A 10,499-nucleotide genomic window follows, 5' to 3' on the forward strand; every position below is an offset into this window, starting at 1 on the left:
TAATTCTTTCTGATTCTGAAGCCATTTTGATCAATGTGAAGTATATTTTGACACATGCCTGACCATTTTGGCTTTTCGTAGTACCTTGAGTGTCTACGTCTTTGCAATCTTTACTTCATGCATGCTAGGTTTATATCTCTTCAAATATTTCCCGTTTACTCTTAAGATCCTGCGATCTTCTGCTAACTCTTCAATTTCGTAAGCATTGTTCGAGAATACTTTTAAGATTCGAAAGGGTCCTTCCCAATGTGGGGACCATTTACCAAGTGCCTGATTCTTTCGATCTATAGGTAAAATAACTTTCCAAACTAGATCATTATTAACAAAAGTTTTACCTTTCACCTTTTTGTTATATGCTCTGGACACTCTTTCCTTTTGCCTCTTTATCATTTCCAATGCTCGAAGCCTGTCTTCATCCAAATCTACTAACTCGTTCATCATTAATTCCCAGTATACGTTGGGAGAAATGTCTGCTTGCCTTTGTATTCTTACTGATTGCAAACATATCTCAATTGGAAGTACTGCATCATGTCCAAACGTTAACTGAAAAGGAGTTGTATTTGTGGCTTCTTTTGGAGATGTTCGACAAGCCCAAAGTGCCTGATCTAAAGTCTTATGCCAATTCTTGGGTTTCTTTCCCACATGTTTCTTAATAAGGCCAATTATTACTTTGTTTGCTGCATCAACCTGGCCATTTGCTTGAGCATAATAAGGTGTAGAAGTAAATAACTTGAAACCTATTTCTCTGGCAAAGTCTTGCATTTTTCGTCCAGTAAAGACTGATCCCTGATCCGTTGTTATGCTTTCTGGGATTCCAAACCTATATATAATATGTTTTTGGATAAACTCAATCACAGCCTCTTGATCCACATTTGCCAGTGGTATTGCTTCGACCCATTTTGTGAAATAGTCTATTCCCACCAAAATGTATCTTTGACCTTTAGAGGACTTGGGGTGAATTTCTCCAATCAAATCTAGTGCCCATCCCCTAAAAGGCCATGGTTTTACTATCGTACTTAGTTCGTTTGCTGGGGCGTGTTGGATACCTGCATGTTCTTGGCATTCTTGGCACCCTTTTGCAAATTCTATGCAATCTTTTAACATCGAAGGCCAATACATCCCATATCGAAACAAGAGCCATTTCATTTTGTGCCCTGCTTGATGTGCACCACATGCCCCACTATGTACGTTCGACAGAGCCAAGTATGCTTCTGCTTCTCCCAAGCATTTTAACAATACCCCTTCAGGAGTTTTCTTAAACAATTCATTTCCCATCAGATAATATGACAGGGCTCTATACTTGATTTTTCTGTCTGTATCCGTCGAAGGATTTTTCAGATAGTTAATAATTGGACTCCTCCAATCTGTGTCTGCCAATGAATCTATATTCAGTACCTCGAATTGTTCTTTGTTGGCATAACCCAATCGTGAGTTCTCCAGATCACTTGGCGAAAGTTTAGTAAACATTGCTCTTCCTCTTACTTCAATTAATTCTTCCAACTTTTCTTTTGATACTTTATATCCTGAAGCTAATTGTGCCAAGTCGTTTGCTTCCTGGTTATTCACTCTTGATACGTGTTTTAATTCCACATATTCAAATTTCTTGAGTAGCCTATTTGCAATAACAAAATACATGATCAAATTCTCTTTGATACACTTGTACTCTTTTGTCAATTGCTTGATGACCAATTCGGAGTCTCCTTTAATTTCGACTCTGGTTTCCCCCAATTCTAACAAAGCCTCAAGTCCAGCAATCAATGCTTCATATTCAGCTTCATTGTTGGAGCATAATGGACCTTCAATTTTATACTTGAGCTTTGTTGGAATTCCATCAGGAGAAATTATCAATATTCCAACACCAGTACCCTCTCTATGTGTTGAACCATCGAAATATAACTTCCAAGGTTTCAAATCCACATAATGCTGATGATTCTCAACCACCGCATGGTCAACAATGAAATCTGACACAATTTGACCTTTCATTGCCTTGAGAGGCTGAAATATTAATGAATATTCAGTAAGGGTTAAAGCCCATTTGCCAATTCGACTATGTAGTATTGGCTTAGATAACATGTGTTTAATAACATCACAATGAGATGAAACGTAAACATCAACTGGCTTTATATAATACTTAAGTTTGATACAAGAGAAATACAAACAAAGGCAGAGCTTTTCTATATCAGTATATCTAGTCTCTGCGTCATTGAGTACTCTACTTAAGTAATAAATGGCTCTTTCGATGCCATTCTCATCTTCTTGGGCTAACATGCTGCCTATTGTTTTATCTGATGCTGAAATATATAGGCGCATGTGCTTCTTCCCATTTGGGGGAGTGAGAATCGGTGGACACGTCAAGTATTGCTTTATTTGATCGAAAGCTTCTTGGTGTTCTGCACGCCATTCGAACTTTCCTTGCTTGAGCCGTAGTAAGGGCGAGAAAGCTTGGGTGCGTCCACTTAAGTTAGAGATAAATCTTCTTAAGAAATTTATCTTGCCCAATAATGACTGTAATTCTTTCTTCGTGGATGGAGACTTGGTTTCCATAATGGCTTTTGTCTTGTTTTGGTTTATTTCTATCCCTTTTTTGTGGACTACGAAACCCAAGAAATCACCTGCCTGCACAAAGAAAGCACATTTAAGGGGGTTCATCTTCAAGCCATATTTCCTCATCCTTTCGAATGATTGGCTTAAATGATCGAGATGACTCATACCCGAAGTAGATTTTACCACAATGTCATCTATATACACTTGCATGAATGTTTCTATAAAGTCATGAAATATAGAATTCATTGCTCTTTGATAAGTTGCCCCAGTGTTTTTCAAACCAAAAGGCATCACAACCCATTCGTAAGTGCCTATTGCTCCTGGGCAACGAAATGCTGTCTTGGATACATCATCTTCTGCTATAAAAATTTGATTGTATCCTGAATATCCATCCAACATGCTCAAGTACTCAAAACCTGCGGCTGAGTCTACTAGCATTTCTGCTACAGGCATAGGATACTCATCTTTAGGAGTAGTTGCATTAAGGTCACGAAAGTCTATGCATACTCTTAATGAGCCATTCTTTTTAATTACGGGTACTATATTAGCAATCCACTCGACATACCTTGTAGTTCGGATAAATTTGCAACGCAAGAGTCTTTCGATCTCTGTCTTAATCTTCGAGTGAATCTCCGGCGCGAATCTTCTGGGAGTTTGCTTTATTGGCTTCTTCCCTTCTTTTATTGGCAACTTCAATTCGACTAAATCTCTTCCGAGACCAGGCATCTCATCATAATCCCAAGCAAAACAATCTCTGTTGTCTTTCAACATTTTGATGATCGTTGCTTTCAACTCAGGTTCTAATTTCGCGCTGATATATGTTATTCTCTTTTGATCATTGTTTCCAAGATTTACTTCTTCAAGAGGATCTTGGGCCAACATCTTTATGCTCGACGCCATTGGGTCTTTTTCGAATCCCAAAGGTTCTTCGTCGTATATTGCATCCAACCTGTGACTCGTGCGTATCTCCAATTCTGTTATTCCTTCTTTGATTGGAACTGTATCTATCTTTGTACTTGATAGTTCGGCTTCGAGAGCCGCCTTTCTTTTGTTCTCGGCCACATAGGCCGAAATCTTCTCAAAGAACGCAGACTCAGACATGACTAATGTCATCATCCCAGCTTGTTGGCCGTACTGTTTGGTAATTCTCCAATGGTGCTGTATCTGGTGGACCATCCATGATCTCTCTATCCCATTGGAATCCATTTGGGTGTAACGTCAAATAGTACAATGCATTTCTATTTGGAGTATACATCTCTTCAGCAGCATGACAAGGACCTATGTTTGCCAGGTTCCTATCGAAGTTGGTTCTATTTACCTGGTTGACTTCAGCCATGTAGTAACTCTGATCACCTTCGATATTCTCCACTAGACCATCTTCTCTCCAAATTGTCACCCTCTGATGCATTGTTGAGGGTACAGCTGCTACACCATGAATCCATTCCCTACCAAGCAAAAGGTTGTAGTTTGCTTTTGCTGGTATAACCATAAACATGGTTGGCCTGGTAACTGAGCCTACTGTCAAATTGACTTGAACAACTCCCAGTGTTTGTCCTATTTTGCCTTCATAATTGGATAAAACCATGTTATGTGGCCTTATATCTGTATCGAACATGCCAATTTTTTTCAGCATATATTGAGGCATTAGGTTCACTGCTGCTCCTCCATCGACTAAGACTTTATTAATACCAACATTTTCAATCTTCGCCCTGATGTAGAGTGGCTTCAAGTGGTTTCGCATACCCTCATCCGGTCTTTCGAAGAAAGCATTCTGTTCTTCTACTGCGCCATTATTCAGCACATAGTAACACACAGGTCTGTGTTTTGTCATTTCTTCGATATCAGCCTCTTCACAGTCTTCTACTTCAACTTCCTGGTTAAACTCATGAGGGAGTACAGATACCACATTACAATTCAGATTTATGGATGACACTCCATCGGAATCAAAATCATTTGTCATTCTATCCTCTTCTTTCCAGGAATTTGAACGCATCTTCTCTTCTTCATCTAAGAGTTTCTCAGCTTCGAACAACCTACGTTCCACAGGAGGTTTGTTTGACTTTGCCCCCTGGTATGAGACTTGATTGCTACTAGATTATCCAGCTTCTCTTGGCCTGTATTCCTTCTGAGATTTTTTCATCCTCTGATGCCTTTTCCACTGGGACCGAGACATAGGATTTTTTCCTTTATAATTCTCCAATCGGTTTGCCTCTCGATTTGGTCTTTGAAATTGTTTCCTATATGCCATTGCGGTTCTTCCACCTTGGTCCCAACTCCGCCATTTGTTGGTTCTTGCATCAGCTTGTATCCACCTATCCCTGGGTGCATTTGCAGGGACTTTGAAAGTCACTCTTCGAGCTCTAGGGTGTGGACTATCAGGCCTCTTTGTTGGAGTCCATATGTCGAAACCATAAAGATTAGGACGTAACCCCTGAGTTTCTCTACTCATATGGCAGTACACGCGTTCGAATGATCGTGCGAGCCTTTCATCATAGACTGCCCCACATCTGGGACACAGAGCAACTTCAGTGTTTCCTTTGTGGCATCTGACCAAAAATCCTACCAAGCTCTCATCCATCTTTGGATATAGTTGTAGCAGGGGATTTGGCTCTCTTCCTGGATGTTCCCATCTTTCGCGTCGAGCCCTCTCGAAGTTGGCTTCGACTCTTCGATTCAGCATGATCGAACACCTTGGACACATCCATTGCTTACCACCATTTCTCTCGTGACAATTCCAGAGATATTCTTTGAGGCTTTCAGTTTTTGGTGGAGCTTCGATGCCCCCATTTTGCCTCGTTAACCAGGTCTCTAATTCGCCAAACTCAGATACTGGGCGTCTGGCACTGACAATGTTAACTGCTACTGGAGGAACTTCAGAGATTTGTATTTTCTGGAGTTTCATCCTGAGGTCTTCAGTGGCCTCGCTGCTTTCTTCCTTCGAGGCTTCAGTTATTTCTGCCTTGGAAGATTCTTCAACATCAGTATTGAAGATTATGTCACCATTTAGGCTTTCAGTAGCCTGCTTTCCATTGAACATTGATTTAGTTTCTACAACTTCGACTTCAGACGCCTCCACCATGTTGATATCTTCTACCTCACAGAAGCTAGCGTCAGCAATGTTCAGAGGATTTGAATCTACCTTCATTTGACTCTTGGTTTTGTCGGCAAACTTCAACCTTCCATCATTGAGAGCATTTTGGATTAGATCCCTGAAAAGAAAACATTGAGAAGTTTTATGGCCTAAAAAACCATGATATTTACAAAAACCTCTTTTCTTCCGTTGTTCCAACGGAGGAATTTTGGAATTTGGAGGTAGTATCATTTGGCCATCTTTTACCAGTAAATCAAATATTTCATCACATTTGGTAATGTCAAATGTATAAGTTTTCTTAGGGAATCTATCATTCTTATCATTTTCTACTGGGTTTTTTCCATTTGCTGGATTTAACAATTTGCAAGCATAAGGTGGCGCTTCTTTTAATTCAGCCAAGTCTATTTCGACTTCTTCAGGGCTATATGAGTCATTGAAAGACTCATCATCAACATTCTCGGCTTCGACGTACGCCACTCTTTCTTTCTTATAGCTTTTATTTGCCCTAGCTTTTTCTGCCTTCAGGCGTTCGACCTGTCGAACCCTATCTGCTAATTGGGCCATGTCCCTGTGGTATTGGGTATCTAGTTTCTTTCTTATTGAATAATCCAAACCACCCGCAGCCATTTCGACGAGTTCATGTTTCGGAACTGTCGTAAAACACCTTGATTTCAACAGGCGGAACCTATTCAAGTAGTCATCAATTGTTTCTGCGAATTTTCTCTTAACACTGGCCAATTCTTTCAGACTTATCTTAGTTTGACCCATGTAGAATTGCTCGTGGAACAACCTTTCTAAGTATGCCCATGCATCTATCGAATTTGGTGGCAAAGTGGTGAACCAGATGAAGGCATTTTTTGTCAGCGAACTAGGGAAATATTTAATCCTTAGATCCTCGTTTCCCGCTAAGTCTCCTGCTTCTGTTAAATATCTAGCAATATGTTCCACAGTTGACTCATTAGTTTCGCCAGAAAATTTTGTGAATTTAGGAACCTTAGTTCCCCTAGGCAATTCTGTCTGCATGATATAATCTGATATAGGGGATGTATAATTTGGGCGTCTGAGTCCAGTACTAAGGCCATTATTGGCCATAACCCTTTCTATCATGGCAGTTAAATTATTTTCTGTGGCCAGATTTTCTCTTCTAACTCTTTGGACAATCTCATCTGGATGATCGTCCCTACCCAAAATCCTCAATCTGGGTCGTTCTTCCTCCATTTCTTGTCGAAAGGGAACGGTCCTTTGACTTGAATCCTCCAAGTTAATTACTGGAGTCTTTTCGAACGACTCCGTCCTTCGTGAGGGGCCTACATCCCTAGGAGCCGTCCTAGGTGGGGGAACCATATCTTGCACACGCTCCAAAATAGGCCTCTCTTCTTGATTCACAGGCTGTTTGTCTTTCCTTTTAGGTGGTGGTACTCCCATGAATTCTACCATTCGATTCATTTGAGATGATATCTTTTGGAAAATTTCTACGTTTTCTCTATTTGTCGTAGTAACACTTGCCATTAGTGGATTCAAGACTGAAGTTAGTTCTCTGGCCAAAACCCCTACCATATCATGGTTGCTTGCATCCATTTCTTGTCGAAATGCTGCTTGGTTATTCGTGGTAAAATTGGGTATTTGGGTAGAAAAATTAGTGTTGCGTCCACTTCGACCCACTGAACTAATATTTGGCGAAAATGTCGTATTATTAGTTGAGGCATTTATAGGTCTTGCCCCTCGTACGTCTGGTCCAAATGGGTATGGCATTCCATATGGACTATTTGGTCTCCATTCGAAGCCAGAACTTGTGCCTTGACCAAACGAATTGTTTGCAGCGTCTGTCAAGGGATACAGTACATCATCTGCACTTGTGGATGAGGGTGCGGTTATCGATGCCGAAACTGGAACAGTTCCTGAATGCCCTGTAGTATTTTCAGGCGTGGTCTGGGAATTGTCTGCAGGTCTCGATCCATTTGGACCCGTCGTATTCTGTGTTCCCTGCCTGGAAGTCGAATTTACCGCTCCTGATCCTGAACCTTGTGGGGGATCCTGATCACCCCCTGCACTGGCCGTGACAGCCATTTTCCTGTTGTACCTTCGTTTGGGAATCGGTTGTGCACTGTTCTTTAATTTACCGTTCCTAAGGTTCATACAAGGTCTTGATATTGTCTAGACAAAAATAAAGCAATTGATTAAAACAATCCGCATGACACTGTCCCACCGGGTGTGCCAATTTGTTTACGGTGATTTCCGGTAAACAACCGCTAGTCTTCCAAACTATAATAAATATGATTTGGTTACTTGCAGGATCGACTAGATTGATCCTAGGACACATAGTCAAGAAGATTGTTATCAATGTTCATTTGAATCATATTCGTAATTTGTTCTCTTCGATGAATATTGTTCGATTCAAGAATCTTGGTAATTGCTTCGTTATATGTAATTATAACTTCAACAAAAAAGATAAATAACATAACATACAAAACTTAAAGATTGTTAAAACATAAAGAATCTTAAACTGCAGAAACGTTAAAGACTTTGAAAGTAAATGATCATGAAAGTAAATTCGAAAGTAAGTGATTTAAAATAAAGATACAGGAATGTAAATGACAAGAAATAAATGGAATGCAGTAATTCATAAATATATTCGAAAATGAAATACAATACACATGTATTAAAATGGTGGTGTCATACGTACATTTTCTCAGCAAACTCTTTCTCGTAACACTTGATACTTGAGTAAATATGTGAGTGATTTGTACAAAATGAACACACGGAATCCTAACATTAAGACCCCTATTTATACTAGTTTCGACCTTAACGGTCCTACACTAATCTGCTGCCACGTTTCTCATCAGAACTTCCAGCGAAGCCATCTGTATTTGGACAGTTACGAAACCGTCTTCGAATTTCAAATCTTCCCGCCTGAGTCCGTCTTCGACGCGTGGCAGTGTAAAAAACACTATGAAAACACGCTAAGTAGTAACACTTAAATACATACTTTATAAATTTTGTCTAAGTCCCGAAGACATATGCTTTTATTAGTCTTTCAGTGTTCACTATCTTCAACGAACTTAGAAGTCTTTATCTTCGAAGCATGACCATCAGTAGTCATTTTCTTACTTTTTTAAGGGATGGTCATCAGTAACCATCTTTTCTTCGATTCTCAACTTCTTCGAAGGACAATATTTATGAAACGAAATCTTCAGCTAACAGTTGCGTAGGCTAAGGTGGATCCCTCCAATATTGCAGTGTGTTAAGTTAAATACGGATGGCGCATATAGCAAAGGTGATAATGCCGGTTGTGGTGGTGTGATTAGAGGTACGCAAGGGGAATGGTTGGGGGGCTTCGCTCGATGTATTGGGCGATGCACTGTTTTGGAGGCGGAACTGTGGGGTGTTTTTGAAGGCATAAAATTAGCTTGGCAGATGGGATTCAGAGAGGTTGAACTTAACTTAGATTCTATTATGGCGGTGAATGCGATCAATACCGGAAAAATCAAGTTGGTAGGAGCTGCGCAACTAGTGAAGAACATTCGAGCATGGATGCAGAGAAGTTGGCAGATTAATATTGGGCATGTTTTTCGTGAGGAGAATCGGTGTGCGGATGCGCTAGCTAAGTTGGGATCCACGTTGGGTGTTGCTCTTAGGGTTTTCCAGGAGTGTCCATTAGAAATTAAGGAAGTTTATGATGGAGATATCGCGGGATTTGCTATACCTAGACTTATTGCAGTGTAACCTCTTTTTTTGGGCATATGCCCCTCTACTATAAAAAAAATAGAGAAGGAGACACACTATTAAATTCACAATACCATTAAAGCAACGAAATGTTTATTATAGTCTTTTAACTTTTCTTTCGAGAATAATTGATTTGTTGGTGCTATAGGAGGATTATCATTTCCTCCTAATATACTAATCTTAACTTCTTCTTTTTCAATTCTACTTATTTTTACTTTATTACAAATTATAAATGAAATTAATAAATTTTTTATGTTGTTAGGATAGTATATGAACAATCGGTAAATAAATCTTATTTGCTCAAAATTTTGAAACTAATATTTTACATGTATTTTCGTATTTATTTATAATTCCTTATTTAAAGTTTTTTTAAGTGGGAAATGGCATTATAACAAATATATAAAGGAAACAATGTTTTATACAACATATATTTATTAGAATTGTCATTTATTTAATTTTTTATTTTAAATTATTATGTAATTTGTTAGAAAATAACCAAAATAATATAGAGATGAAGGAGAGAAAATAAGAGAGAAAGTGATATTCTATTATCTTCTTCAAGGAGTTATATTTACATTGCAAAGTGGACCTTATTTATAAGACATTAGGAAGGTAAAAAATCATAACCTTATTATATCACTTAATAGGGAATATGAAGATAAAATATAATAATACACATGGACATTCAAAATAATATTTATTCAAAACACTCCCCTTGGATGTCCATTAACGATATGCCTCGTTAAAACCTTACTAGAGAAAACTCAGTGAGAAAAATTTTAGTGAAGGAAAAAGAGTACAATATCCTTTGAATGTGAATTGACTCGTTAAAATCCTTACCAGGAAAACTGAATGGGACAAAACCATGGAAAAGAGAAAAAGAGTGCAAAACATATGTAGGCCACATGGCTTAAATACATATAGCAAAACGGGTCAGCAACATGGGCTAGGCCCAATGAGTGAAAAACTAAGGAAGATAATTAAAATTATGATTAGGGATGGCAATTTGGCCCATCCCCACTGCGTACCCACAAAAATACCCACAATGGGTAAGGTAAAAACCCGCATAAATGGGTACGGGCACGGGCTCGGGTATGGGCAACTTAGTACCCAGCCCGCCCCATACCCACGCAACATATAT

The sequence above is a fragment of the Vicia villosa genome, linkage group LG1 (assembly GCF_029867415.1).
Source record: "Vicia villosa cultivar HV-30 ecotype Madison, WI linkage group LG1, Vvil1.0, whole genome shotgun sequence".
In the NCBI taxonomy this organism is placed as follows: Eukaryota; Viridiplantae; Streptophyta; class Magnoliopsida; order Fabales; family Fabaceae; genus Vicia; species Vicia villosa.